This window comes from Thermobia domestica, chromosome 8, assembly GCF_964235325.1.
Source record: "Thermobia domestica chromosome 8, izTheDome1.hap1.1, whole genome shotgun sequence".
In the NCBI taxonomy this organism is placed as follows: Eukaryota; Metazoa; Arthropoda; class Insecta; order Zygentoma; family Lepismatidae; genus Thermobia; species Thermobia domestica.
Window position 1 is genome coordinate 249,265,099 of NC_137461.1, and position 14,020 is coordinate 249,279,118.

Below are 14,020 nucleotides of genomic sequence, written 5' to 3' on the forward strand. Positions count from 1 at the left end.
CAAATAATCGTCATCATTTTTAAGACTGCCACTTAAATGAAAGCATTAGACTCTCCAAATATTTTGCGGTGTCCTCTGTAAACCAGTCAAGATGCACTAGTTTTTTCTGTGTTCATTTTGCGAAATCTGTTTCTCAATTTTTATTTGTTTTTGTTCTTGACCGACAGATGGGACTAAATGCATGTAAAGGGAATAACAACTGAAAGCTTCGTCCGACAGATGGCAGAATAAGCGCGGATTCTGACTAAATTCAATGCATTTTCCATTTATTATTTTACATTCTTGCATTTGTCAAGCAAATGGTGGTGTCAAATCTTATTTTTTGACATGTGAAACACTCATAAATCCTGAAATTGATCCTCTTTGTAGTTAAATTAACAAATCTTCTCCATGTAATGATAGTATCGTGAAGGATAAAAGGAATTGGATTAAATTTAACTACGGGAAAGAGTAGTTGAATGTTTTTTGTACATTATTTACTTCTGCAAATACATAAATCTAAATTCTAGCAATTTTACGGTTCAACCCAGATATAATAGACCTACATTGCACTACCGTATACAAATAAGAACGATGGCCTACGCTTGTACACAAATTATTATTTCGTTTTATTCCATAGTAATAAATTTTAAACTAACGTTTCGTTATTGTACCTACAGCACAAATCACCGTATCCAGAAAATATCATGAGGGAGAATTGTCTTTAAAGCACACAGACAGGAAATTCTCATTATAAAGCGAGAAATGATACACCATGATGAAATTAATGATGATGGAAAGGAAAACACTTTAGACGGGACTCAAACCCATGACTGTTACAACTTATGTGTGAATTAGTAAATAATTTAGTTTGGTGGGCATCCACATTCAGGCACGTATGCAGGAATTTATTTCGAGGGGTTCGGAACCCAAGGACTCACCATCTGCGTACGTCCCTGTCCACATTTATTGGCGACATAAAAAGAAAAATGTTGCTCCAAAAGAAACTCAAATAAAACTCTAGTTTTACATCCCAGGATTTTGCCCAGGCTAAAGGAGACGGATGAAATAATTAATGAAATGAAAATGTGGGAGGAAATGGGAGAACCTCGAGAAACCCACGGATACAATGTTGTCAACCACAAATTCACATGGCCTGGGATCGACTTTGAATTCCTCGTACTAGAACTGAGAGCTGTACCACTGAGCCACTACTCCTGCAATACACACGCTAACAAAAAGATATGATACTGGCGACTGTACCTTTTGTTATTCATCATATTTAAGAGTTTTTAATCAAATGTCCATTGCTTCTAATGATGTGGCACGATCCGCCACTAAACAAAAATAACTGTAAAGGAGCTGTAGCCAACAAAACAACCATTCTTATGCTCAATGAACGATTGCAATTAAATATTGAGTCACAAGAAAATAAATAATCAAAACAAATAAAATTTAAGTTGAAAAATATTAAGTTGAGAAGCCTACTAAGGGAATTAATTAAACACTTTTGTTCCATACTTGAATACATTCAAAATATATAAAAATATTGGGTTGGGAAAGAAAAAAGGGCCCGCGAGATTTTAACTGATTCTTGTAGTACTCGACGAGAGAAATCGATTAGTGAAGGAATGTTCAAAATCGGCACAGGCAAGCATGAAAAAAAATCCCACTTTCATGTACCGGTTCAAAATGGGGAAGAAAAAAGGGCCCGCGAGATTTTAACTGATTCTTGTAGTACTCGACGACAGAAATAGATTACTGAAAGAATTTTCAAAATCGGCACAGGCAAACATGAAGAAAATCGCATTTTCAGGTACCGGTTCAAAATGGGAAGAAAAAAGGGCCCGCGAGATTTTAACTGATTCTTGTAGTACTCGTCGAGAGAAATCGACTAGTGAAGGAATTTTCAAAATCGGCGCAGGCAAGCATGAAGAAAATTGCATTTTCATGTACCGGTTCAAAATGGGAAGAAAAAGGGACCGCGAGATTTTAACTGATTCTTGTAGTACTCGACGAGAGAAATCGATTAGTGAAGGAATGTTCAAAATCGGCGCAGGCAAGCATGAAGAAAATCGCATTTTCATGTACCGGTTCAAAATGGGGAAGAAAAAAGGGCCCGCGAGATTTTAACTGATTCTTGTAGTACTCGATGACAGAAATAGATTACTGAAAGAATTTTCAAAATCGGCACAGGCAAACATGAAGAAAATCGCATTTTCAGGTACCGGTTCAAAATGGGAAGAAAAAAGGACCGCGAGATTTTAACTGATTCTTGTAGTACTCGTCGAGAGAAATCGACTAGTGAAGGAATTTTCAAAATCGGCGCAGGCAAACATGGAGTAAATGGCATTTTCATGTACCGGTTCAAAATGGGGAAGGAACAAGGTCCCGCGAGTTTGAACCGCTACGATGTATGTTCACGAATGTGCCCGTCTTCTCAAATTTAGTTAATTACTGTGACACTGAAACATGTGACACAGAGTCACATTGTGGATGACTCTGCAATCGGCAACCACTGCACATATACTCCTCCCGCCCCACAGTTTGATTATTTCGATCCATTCCTCACGTGCTAACGGCATGGTTCAACATCTGCAAGAAAGAGGTAAATGTAACGTTCAATTGGCAATAGCTTTCCACCAAATTAAGCTGCATGAAATCTGATTGCATATTTGACATACTGAGAAAATTCTAGCCCGTGGCCATATGTATCACATATCCCACCAGTTCATAAAAATTTTGAACACAAAATTACGGTCGTCCGTGTGACGTACTCCCAAAAGGCCTAATGTGTATCACCCACCTCACATTCAATTTAACCACATCCGTGTAGAATTTAGAAAGGAACTTCTTATGATGTATACAGGATGTCTCAAAAGTTCCCTAACATAGGGTAACTCTGTTATCAGAGTTACAACAAAATGTAAGAGGAAAAAAAATCTCGAAATATGACGTTTTCAATCTAAAGTGAACACTTTAAAAAAATCGGACGAGATGTTTGTGCTGTATACTCTTTATGCACCCAATTTTAAATGAAAATGCAACGTTGCCATTTACCTGAACCCACAACATAAGTGAATGAAGTTACTGTTTGAAACGGAGGCTGGCCATCAACATGTTAGCGTAAAAGACAGTAACTTCACTCACTTATGTTGTGGGTCCAGGTAAATGGCAACGTTGCATTTTCATTTCACATTGGGCGCATAAAGAGTGTACAGCGCAAACGGGTCATCCGATTTTAAAAATTCCTTCACTTTAGATTGGACACATCATATTTGGAGATGCTTTCCCCTCCGACATTTTGTTATAACTCGGATAATAACAGAGTTACCCTATGTCAGGGGACTTTTGAGACACCCTGTATATCTTATTTAATATATGTTTGATGTCACTATATCTGTAGTATAATTTAGTTTGTTTAAATTTACAATTTAATAAGTAGATTCGGATTTACATGCGTAGGATTTTGTATGCATCTAACTAATGAATTCTTTTATATTCATACTTAACTTAGTGACTTGGCTTTGGACTGCAACTGATTATTATAACCCATTATTGCTTGAGAAGAAACAAGATATCCGAATCTTCATTTGGAGAAATCAAAGGTCTATTGGAAAGCTGGGAATTACAACCATTAATTTCTACATTTCAAGGTGCGTAAATTATATATTCTGTGTTTATTATTACTATTATTGGGTTTAGAATCAATCAAGCATTTCATGATATTTTAGAGGAATCAAGATGGGTGCCGGATAGATAAGTATTTGAGCGTCAGGCTCTTATTTCTTTTCAATTTAATATTTAATCAATGATTATTTTTCTCCCTCATTATTCCACCAAATCGTATTCCAAGATCATAAATTTTCATTACTCATTTGTGACCGTCAGCCTACATAACATATTCGTAGGACGTAAAACAAAGATTTCGTTATTATTGTTTCTATCTCTTTTCTCCATAGCTGTGAAAAATAATGCCTTCAACATCATAAATTTGTATGCCACTTGCCTGCTTTCGCCTTCAGTCGTCTTACTCTTCGGACATCACGAAGCAAAGCAGGTACTTTGCAGTTTTCATAGTTTTGAAAGGATGTGACATAACATAATGATGTTGGTGTTGCGATGTTCAGTACCGTAGATAATTAAACAATGCTAGTAAACAAATCGAGTAGCAATTGTAATTTTTTAGCTTACATGCCTCTCAGACCGGCCATTTTTTTTTTTTTTTTTTACAACATATTGTTATTTCTACTCTATATGAAATATATTCTGAGGTTGTGTTTTGGGGGACGTGGTAGCTCAGTTGTGGAGCGTTCACCTCTCCTGCGTGAAGTTCCTGGATCGATCCCAGCACGTGCTAAATGGGCTTTGTGTTGGAGAAACACTGTGTGTGATTTTTCTCGGGGTTTTCCCGTTTTCTCACACATTTTCATTCTACTATTCCATTCATTCTCATCATCATCGTCTCCTTGAGCATATCCGGCATAATCGTGGAACGTAAAACTCAAAAATTTCATTTCATTTCATTTCATATAAACTTTGTTGCAAAGTAACCTGATAGCTGAAGATACTTTGCAACACATACAAAAAAGTATTTTCAGCATACGAACATAATGTTTCTGTGCAGTGTTTTCTCTCTTCTATTGATACATTTCACTTCCTACACAAAACTGCATGCAGTCTACAAATATTGAGGTTGGACTTACGGTACCGGTGTCAGTACTTAGTACGAATTATTGATATTTGTAAAGAAAATTATGTATTTTCTGGTACCGACATAGGAACCACGTTCTGATAGTTTAGTATGTCCCACAAAAATGGCAACTCAAGAACAGCAAAAATCTTCGAGATCTGATTTGCCTTGGTTGCTCTTTATATCCAAGAATATCATCCCAACCGTAATCAGTGGAAGATTTACGGGATTTGAGGCTTTCAGGCTGAAGCTCACCCAAATTACAGGATTTCTTTTTTACAAAATTCTGATGTTAGTCATTCCTATGCGTCTACGCTTCAAGCCCTTCAAAAAGTCTAGTCGTTTCTAAATAAAGGAAGTCTTTCTGTGTGAAGTCACTCTCAAACTATTTTTCTGAATCCGCCGCTTTTCGTAATTTATTTTCCAACAAGAAATCCATCCCGACATTTACCTGAATAGGAAATTTTCCTAAAGTTAGATGGCAGGAGGTACCCGTAGTAATAATTTCCTATCTGAGGGGTTACGTTTGATCGGTGCAAAGTAGCCCCGATTAGAGGCTGAAACAACCTTCTCCCAGTTTTATTTTTCTATGACTTTAAAACGTTTCACACTTCAATTTCAACTATTGTCTCAAAGTCCCATTATACACAGAGTATTCTACGAAACTGACTTGACTTTGACGAAAATTCTTGTAGGTGATATCTTTCAAATTTTGTCGGCCTTTACAGTGACTGCTTTCCATACCTCTACAACAACAAACCCTTCAGGTAATTAGAACTGATGTTAACCGCCAACCAAATAGTCAATGTTCTATCTTACGGTGACAGTTGAAACTTTCTCTTTACAGTCCATCATTTTACCGACAGAGGACTGTGAAACTTTTGCCGTATTTTGTGCAAAGTTAATCCTGAAGTGCAAAATAATCCCGTCTTATGGTACTTACAGAATATTAGTCAGTAATTTTCACATTAATTTTAAAGGTGACAACAGTTGGAGCCTAGGGCTGTGTGATATTTAAATCGAACGGTTGATATTTTCAAATATCAAAACATCGATATCGAAATTTCTGATCGATATATCCATATTCTTTTCTCTCGTTCGTATTTCTATATTTTCGATTTTTGATATTGTTTATATTTCGATATTGCTGTATTTTTCAATATTTCGAACAAGTTTCGATAGTTTGTCGATATCGATTATCTATATTTAAATTCGGATATCGCAAAGCCCTATCGAACCCTTCGGAAATGAAGTTTTTGGCTATGGACCTGATTAGGGATGCACACGAGACAAGACGAGACATAATTTTTGTTACGAAATTCGAGACGAGACAGAGCTCTTCCAATAGAAACGGATCCAGTTTTCGAGACGATACATAACTTTCGCCGCACCTTTTCGAGAGGAGACAATCTCAAATCTTTTCTCTTGCGCATCCCTAGACTTGATCACGAGTTCTCAAAAAAAAAAAAAAAAAAAATTGTTAATGAGAAATAACATCTAAATACAATATCGGTAGCTAAAACATTTTTGTTTTCATTCTTCAGTAATGCATTGTTATTAATCTCAGTATTTTATAGTGTATTCTTAAGCTTAAGGTGATGTATAATTAAATTTTGAATTCAGTTAACTTATTTTGTTTCTTAGATTGTTTTCAAAATGTATGTACAAACGTTTATTTTCATTTTTGAGTGTTTAAAGTGACGTATAGTTATTAAACATAGTATTTAATACTGTACTCTTAACGTGAAAGTGATATACAGTTAACTTTAGAATTCAGTTAACATTTTTCTTTCTGAAATTGCTTTAAAAAGTATGTAAAAACGTTTTTTTCTTTTCTTTCTTGAGTGCTAAAAGTGATGAAAAGTTATTAAGCTTACTACTTTATATTGTATTCTTAACCCTAAACTGATACACAGTGCGTTTTAGAATAAATTATGTCAAGTTATTTGAGTGACGAACACTGATAGAAAATCCTGACTATTACTGGAACATTTTGATTTTAAGGTGAGGACTACTGGTGCAAGGATTTTAAAATATTGTTTTTCCTTCTACTCCTTTTTGAATTCTGACTACATGGTCATTATAGGAAGGATCAGTGAGTCTTTCCAACTACGGTATAGCTCCGACAGATTCACAATGCTCAGAGAAAAGACAAAATAGTATGTTTTCAACCTTAAAGTGAGAACCACTGGCGTTTTTACCCTGCTATGCAAAAGTAAGTGAGTACTCCAATGGGGTTCCAATGCGGTCCCTAATTTCTGCATTTTAGATATATGGAAATACATGTCTCTAAAATGTAAAGAACTGATTTTTTTTTAACTGAAAACTGCAATTCGGTAAGCCTTATGGATACCGAGATATGGGAAAATAAAGAGAGATACTATAGGTATGTGGGTCTTGCATACTTGACGCTACAATTCGGAAAATGAATTAAAATATGACTAACGGCCATCAAGATGATGTCAAATAAAGGGGGACCAACACAGTTAAGGGGTTTTCGTGTTAGATGCTAAAATTTCCGAAATCGTTCATGGACAGTTAATAAACACCAGTAGCAATTTCATCTTAAAGTAATTAGATATATTCATGGGGTGTTAGAACATCATGGAGTCTACCAATATTAAATTTTAAAAACTTTTGAAAATATAATGTGACATTTGTAAACAGTATTTGAAATATGTGTTTACCCAAAACTTCCAGCTAGTACATCTAACATCTGGAGAAACACTGTGAAATAAAAGTGTATGAGATCTTGAAATTTCGGAAACAATTATTGGTCGCAACAAAATTAAATAAGATGGTACTTCTATGGGTTAAATGAGTACCTCAGTACAATTTCGATCGAAAGATTAGTTCAGTCCTAGGTTTTCTTCAGGCAATTCCAAGGGTTCATCGAGCTGTACAAAAGAATGAAAATTCGCTGTCAATATCTAAGATAGTAACCAAGATAAAAGGAATTATATATTTTATGGCGTAAAAATAGAGATCTTTATATATTTGTACTTTTGGGTCTTTCCTATAAGAAAAAAAAAATCAGAAAACTACTGTATATACCTTAATAGACAATTCAATGGGCGGGGACACAGTAGCTTAGTGGTAGGGTGTTTAACTAATCTTTTTTTGCAGAAACTATTGGAGTATTCACTTAACCCATAGAGATACGATCATACTTAACTCCCTATTTAATTTTAAATTAAATAAAAGGAAATATTTCAGTGTAGCGACCCACGATTATGCATTTCAGTCTCAGGGAGATTTTGATTAAAGCAAGTGAATGTTGTTGGCAGAATTGATGGAATGCAAAGGTGGGAGGAAAGAGAGAACCCCGAGAAAACCCACGAATACGATGTCCACTACAAACTGACTTGGCCGCGGATAGAACCAAGAACCCAATACACCAGAGGTAAGCACTCTACCACTAAGCCACTGTGCCCCCGCCAATTTAATTGTCTATTAAGGTATATACGGTTGTTTTCTAAAATTTCTTCTTCTTACAGCAAAGACTCAAAAGTACAAATCCATGTGGGTCTCTATTTTTACGACGTCATAAAATACACAATTCCTTATATCTCGTTTGCTATATTAGATAGACAAAAAATGTTCACTTTATTTCAGAGCCCGATGAACGCTTGGAATTGTCCAAAGAAAATTTAGAGCTGAATTAATCTTTCGATCGAAATTGTACTGAGGTGTGTCACTTTTTATTTCATCATATTTCGGTAACTGTTAGGCGTACCGACTTGCGGTTTCGGTAAACACACACCTCTAAGGTTCTTTAAAACGTTATTAAAACATATTTTAGAATGTTTAGAAATGAGAGTTCTGCGAATATTATGGTACCCGAAAACCCCCATCAGGGCGTGTGTGTAGTGTATTTAATTGAAACTACTTTTGAGGTGGTTGTAAGCTCTCGTAATTACGTTTCCGAAACTGCCCATCTAGTACGCAAACCCCACATTTCTATGGTGTCGTTCTTTATTTTCCCATATCTCGATATCCATAAGGCTTACCGAGTTGAGGTTTTCGGTAAACAGATATCAGTTCCTTACATTTTAGAGACATACATTTCCATATATCTAAAAAATACAGACATTAGGTACCCCATGGTACCCCGAACACCATTGGGGTACCCACTTACTTTTGAATGGTAATACATTTTGAGTTGTTGTTCAGCATCAATAAACACCTCATATTTTTTCTACGTGCAACCCAAAAGTCCATACCTGACCGAACAGATTTTTTCCATTTAATCTCAAAAAGGTTAAGATATTTTGTATTGTTAAGTACAACCAAATTAAACACACTGAATATAACATTTTAAATATTTTCTGATTTTTGTTGCAGGTATTTCGTGCTTCAAACCAGGATTCTGCTTGAAAGACAGTCAAAAGAAGCAGTGTAGGTTGTGGCTAAAAGTACGTCCTTTCTGAAGACAGACCCAATTGTACTTACATTCTTTTGTACGAACATATAACTCTAATAAAGATACTGTACTACAAATTATTTCTTTCTTCCATAAATTAGAATAAAATATTGTCTCTGTTTAAAGAAAATGATTGTTAATGTTAAGTCATTTTAATTCTTTTTCTCTGTAATAAGAACATTATCCCTCGCAATATTTTTTATCTTTGTGCTATTGCGATTGGATGAAGTAAAATTCTATACGAAGCACTATTATTTCAGACATGCATTAATAACTAATGTATTGTTCTGTATGTAAGACAATGTGTATACTGAACATGTCTAGCGAAGGTGTTGTTTTAATACAGAATCTATAACTCAGCTTTTCAGTAGTCAACTTTATTGGGAATCCGAAGAAAGAAGTTAAAAAAAAAAAAAGTTGGACTTGTGTGTGTTCGTGTTGTGTGTGTGTTCGAATTCTGGACTAATCCAAATTATCCAGAGAAATCATTATATATTTCTTTGTTGCTATTTCAGATGTATCCTTTATCCAAGTCGTATGAAACGGAGACTTCATACATCGCTATACTTTCTATGAACTATGTTCCGTATTTACTTAATCACTTTGTAACTTTCTCTAGTGTTGACAAGACCGCAGGTGTCAATCGAATAGTTTAGTGTTTCACTCATGTCACCTTGTGACTAAGGTACGTCCTGTCGGTATATATATGGTACTGGGTTCAATTAGCGATAAAATACATTTTTAGCGTTAAACAAATGCAAAAATCTACACGAAATGAGATACCGTGATCTCTGACTTACGGATAACACCAAGCAACTAATGGTTTGTGAGTGTGATTGAGTTTACTAATTACTATTTGGCTAAAATCAGTGTTCCTTTATCTATAGTTCTTTTCGTGCTTTGAATTGCAAAGTTTGAAATAACCGTTTTAAATTGTGTATATATATCTTCCGAGTAATTCTGAGAATCATTGCTCTTTCTTTAAGCAATGTATGAGACTGTTAAATTGCTCGTTGCTTAAAATGTTGCACTAAGAAGGATGCATCCAGGAAAGTCCAAATTTGCAGAACGTCTATAGCAGGGAAGAATAAATATGTTTAGTCGATGGCTGCACAACGCCTCCGCTGTCACCACGTTGTCACACAGCGAATACAGCGAACGTTTAAGAGTATTCTGCACTTACTATTAGGTATCGGCCTGGGAACTTTGGCGCATCTACCCAGTCTCCTTCTTGGTGTTGCATTTTTAATAGCGAGTACTGAGTAGGAATCATCTTGTAAGCGAATACGTTTTCGGCTGACACTACACTTTTAATTATTGCGACATTAAAAAAAAAAAAAAAAAGAAAGAAAGAAAGAAAGAAAAAAAAAGAAAAGACATAACTTACCTGTTAATTAAAATGTACAGAGAAGTTATTTCTGGAAAATTCTATTCAGGCCTCTTGTGGTAACAACTGCACTTTAGAAGAAGATACTATTAAGGAAAGGAATGAGGTAAACTAATCTTTATATCGTACAAGCAATGGATGATAACAGCTTAATAAATGATTGTACGTAAATCTTGTTTGAGTTTGAATATAGGATTGTATAAGGCTGTGCATTTTGCATTATTATTGAAGTGCTGCAACTAACTAACTGCAAACCATATGATAAATTCTTACAGTAATATTGATTTACTCTGTATGGAAACGAAAATAGTTTAATATATGGTTAACCTCCTTTGTGCCCATAATTTTAAAATTAACGCTTGTGTCACTTTTCAACACTTGGCTTTGCAGTAGCTTTCCAACGAATTAGCAGGAAGCCCAAACTTATAGGACACCCTGCAGGTAAATACATTTCTTTGGACAGTTTCACTGCTCCAAACTAAGATTTGAAAAGTGTAGTATTGTTAATTTTATTATTATTGGCACAAAGGAGATCAACCATATTTTAAGCTATTTTTGTTTTCATACAGAGTAAAACAATATTTGACAACATTACAGTAAGAATGTATCATGCACTTTGCAGTATGTTGCAGCACTTTAATAATGGTGCACTATACGTACACTCTAGATCCTGCATATGTCCGATCCATACATTACAAGAAGGCAATACGTATTCGATACAGGTAAAATCTGTATATTTCATATGGACAACCTATTAGCTATATACATCCGATCTATACATTACATATGGCCAACCTGTACGCGACATACGTATAATCTATATGCTGCATGCAGACAGTCTGTAAGCTACATATATGCACTCTGTATGGTGCATACGGATATTCTGTATGCTGTATCTGGACAAGCTGTGTGCGACATAAGGAAAATCTGTATAATACATACGTACAATACGTATACTGTATCTAATCGTACGTACGGGGCACAAGTACAATATAGATGCTGTCTTGGGGTTGAACGAAAGAAACATACGTAAAGAACGTATATTGCATACTTCTTGAAATTATGCTCCGTCCTGATAGTCAGTGTGTGTCGTCATTATTAACCCACATGCTACATACGATCCTGACGTCACAAAGCTAGATATCACCTCCGTATATATTTGTTACTGCAGATGACGTCACACGAATGACGTCATTGCACTTATGCAGACAGTGCGTATAATACATACTTTTTCAGCTATACGTTTGCTGCAGGATGTTATATACGGTTGTACGTTAAGTCCAGAAACTACAGGAATTACGAATGTAACCTACGTTTTTAAGTATGCCACCTACATTTTTTTTTCTCAGTGCGTGTTTTTCTTGGAAGGGGCTTGCACTCCTTGTTGTTTTGCGTGGCACTCTCACAGCGCAGGCCTACATTGATGTTTTAAGCATGTTTTTGCTTCCCACTGTTGAAGAGCAATTCGGGGATGGCGATTGCATCATTAACACGATCGAGCACCTGTTCATACTGCACGGCCTGTGACGGAGTGGTTACACGACCATAACATTCCTGTAATGGACTGGCCTGCACAGAGTCCTGACTTGTATGCTATTGAACACTTTTGCGATGTTTCGGCCTCACCAACCTACATCGATACCTCTCCTCAGTTCAGCACTACGTGAAGAATGGGCTGCCATTCCCCAAGAAACCTTCCAGCACTTGATTGAAAGTATGCCTGCGAGAGTGGAAGCTGTCATCAAGGTTAAAGGTGGGCCAACACCATATTGAATTCCAGCAGTACCGATGGAGAGCGCCACGAACTTGTAAATCATTTTCAGCCAGGTGTCCGGATACTTTTGATCATATAGTGTATATATATATATATATATATATATATATATATATATATATACAGTGGCGGATCCAAGGGGGCTATAGGGGCTATAGCCCCCCCTTCACGCTCAGATATACACTGTATAAAATGAGCTTCAATTCTGCTTTACACTGGATAAAACGTCAAAATATGGTTTAGCCCATCCCTTGACCATATCCTGGATCCGCCCCTGTATATATATATATATATATATATATATATATATATATATATATATATATATATATATATATAGAGAGAGAGAGAGAGAGAGAGAGAGAGAGAGAGATACACTTGTTCCCCTTCCCACATTTCGACTGTCATCATTTCGCACCCTCACTAATAGGCAGAACCACAAAATGTCTGAGAAACTGAGAAAGATATAGACATGGTTTGCGAAGTTTAATTTTCTTTCCGCATACGTATACGAAAAGTTCTTTCAGTACATGTATATAAGTATCCAAACTCACATAAGAAGTAAGTGGAATGGCTATTGCTTTTTGCTTTCGAGTGACGTTGAAAGAAGTCTTGTAATCATTATACAGGGTATTTCAAAGCAATACCGACAACGTTTGGGAGGTGACTCCTGACACCAAGATAAGACGAAAATTTAGACCAACCTCACTGCACAAATGCTTCCTTTCGGAGTTATAGGCTGCCGAAAGCATGAAAAAAAATGAACTTTAGAAGTCCATAGCTCCAAAATTATGGGACCTACCGTAGTCGGGTTAAGACTTTATTTAGGAAATAGTATGTGCCCTATTCAAATATCCATGTTTCAGAATCCTGCAGTACTTGGGCAACAATTTTTATAGAGGTAGTTGGTGAGTACTTCAAATTATATGCCCGTAGCCAAACTTCCTCTATAAAAAGTGTTGCGTGAGTACCTTAAGATTCTGAAACATGTATTTTTGGATAGCGTACATATTAGTTCCTAAGTGAAATCTCGACCCGACTATGGTAGGTCCCATAGTTTTGGAGCTATGGATCTTTCAAGTTCATTTTTTTTCATATTTTCGGCAGCTTATAACTCCGAAAGGAAGCATTTGTGCACCCAGGTTGGTCTATACTTTTCGTCTTATCTTGGTGTCAGGCATCACCTCCCAAACGTTGTCGGTGTTGTTTTGAAACACCCTGTATAATAAAACAAAATCAAACTTCATATATTTCAACGGCGTTTGGTATACAAGCTCCCGGTTCGATTCCCAGTGCAGTGCATTGAATGTATTACTGGAGTTCGGATTCCACCTTGAGCTGTTGGTACCGGTACGTCTCGGATGTCGTAGTTTATCGAGAACAGTCCCGGATTCATATAATCTGCTTTCTCAAAAATTGTTCTAAACTTTAATTACATTCTCTTTCTCCAAAATGTAACCTAATTCCATTCGTGCAATATTTTAAAAAAAATAATCAGTTTATAGTATCAATAACTAATAAATGGTGTACATATTATGTACACCTTTTATTAGTTGTTGATACTCAGCTATTATAACAGGAATTCTCTAGTTCCCGTCATTCCCTTTTGATAAGTGTTCACCTATTTATTATCTAATTAATTCCGATATTTCTGCAGAAACCAAAAGCGTATGTGCATTATCATGGTATGTCCTTACGTTCGTTTGTTTGTTCGCCCCATTCAATGTACGAGAGCTGCCAAACCTAGAGGCCGTACTATTCAAA

At 35.9% G+C, this 14,020-nt stretch overlaps 1 protein-coding gene and 1 long non-coding RNA gene across 2 annotated transcripts in view; both read left to right on the forward strand.

Annotated features, from left to right (window-relative positions):
* Positions 1 to 9,140, forward strand: part of LOC145693527 (uncharacterized) — a 14,231-nt gene extending 5,091 nt beyond the window's left edge. The window contains exons 2-3 of the long non-coding RNA XR_014132804.1: positions 3,497 to 3,635; positions 9,017 to 9,140. This is a non-coding gene — a long non-coding RNA (uncharacterized LOC145693527). The remainder of the gene's footprint in view (positions 1 to 3,496; positions 3,636 to 9,016) is intronic.
* Positions 1 to 14,020, forward strand: part of LOC145693526 (protein takeout-like) — a 212,333-nt gene that overhangs the window by 5,138 nt on the left and 193,175 nt on the right. The gene's annotated exons all lie outside the window — the stretch shown is intronic.